Source organism: Notothenia coriiceps, unplaced genomic scaffold (assembly GCF_000735185.1).
Source record: "Notothenia coriiceps isolate Sejong01 unplaced genomic scaffold, NC01 NC01_scaffold00000339, whole genome shotgun sequence".
NCBI classification, from domain to species: Eukaryota; Metazoa; Chordata; class Actinopteri; order Perciformes; family Nototheniidae; genus Notothenia; species Notothenia coriiceps.
In genome coordinates, this window is record NW_011333040.1 from 3,683,681 (window position 1) to 3,684,978 (window position 1,298).

At 38.9% G+C, this 1,298-nt stretch overlaps 1 protein-coding gene across 1 annotated transcript in view; it reads right to left on the reverse strand.

The window, feature by feature from the left end:
• LOC104950182 (myosin-9-like) overlaps positions 1–1,298 on the reverse strand; it is a gene marked incomplete at its 5' end in the record, with an annotated part of 32,729 nt that overhangs the window by 17,093 nt on the left and 14,338 nt on the right. The window lies entirely within an intron of this gene.

Below are 1,298 nucleotides of genomic sequence, written 5' to 3' on the forward strand. Positions count from 1 at the left end.
AGATACTACACTGAGGCTTGAAGGTTACATCAAGGTGGGGATAAATGTGCAGTAACCAGCTTATTCTCCTGTTTCATCATGTAACCATAAAAGGCAGTTCACTTTTAAAATGTTTAAGATCATCTTACAGTTTTTAAGAAATCAGCTTAATCGTTTCTTTGACAGTTAGAGGAGAAGATTGATAATACTTAAATGTCTGTGCTAATTATTTGAAGCTACTACCAGCAGCCAATTAGCTTAGTTTAGAACAAAGGCTAAACACAGCTAGCATGGCTCTTATCAAAATGTAACAGAAAGAAACATTACAACTCGGCTCATTTGCTTAACACTAAAACTAAAGTGTTAAAAACAAAGAGAAATCCTTTTTCACAGAAGTTACTTCCAATAGTCTCCATTGGTTGCCTTGTAAATACTAGTAGAGACACAACCCCTGCCCCAGGAGTTTTAGAGGTGCTGGTACCTTTGGACAGAGCCCGGCTAGTTTCTTTCTCCTAATGTATGTCTTTATGCGAAGCTAAGCTAACCAACTGCAGACTCAACCTCATATTCTTGCTGCCAACATGATTGTGGTATCAATATTCACACTCAACTCTTAGCAAGTAAGCTAAACGTATTCTGTAAAAATGAATCATCCTGTCATTCAAGTCTCAAAGAGGCCCTAATATGATTATGGGGGTTTTCCTTTTCCTGTAGTCAGTTATATAGGTTTTTGTGCATGTAAATGGTCTGCAAAGGCTACAATCATATTTGCCCCCTTTAACAGGATACTCCTAAAACATTGCTCGAGCAGCTTGTTGGTTTTAGAACGTGCAGAATCAGTTAAAGTTGGGGTATGTAATTTATTTCAGATACACTTTTTGTTATATTCCATGGAATGCTCTTAACATCCCGATAGCAATCAATATCTTAAATGCTTTGACAATAAATACATTAAAAAAAATCATCTGTGGAAGCCGTGGCGCTGTAAAAAGCACGACCAATCATCTGAGCCGGCCCGGCTAAAATAACTGGATGGCCTACCTGCCTGTCAGCCTTCCATCTGTGCACAAACTTATCTCGTGCCCTCATTGGTCATGTGCGCGTTCGTGTGTGTTGGAGGAGGGGCTCTGTAAGGAAGTCTGAAGGAAGGGGCAGATTTTTTTCAGCTGCGTAGTTTCAAATTCTAGAGCACTCGAGCTGGTTTCTCCATTCTTACCTACCCTAGCTTTTAATAACCAAATACCCGCAAGATTTTTCACAGCCTCAGTTTTCATTTTTATTCAAATTATTACTAAAAACGAAGATAGCCAACAGGATAA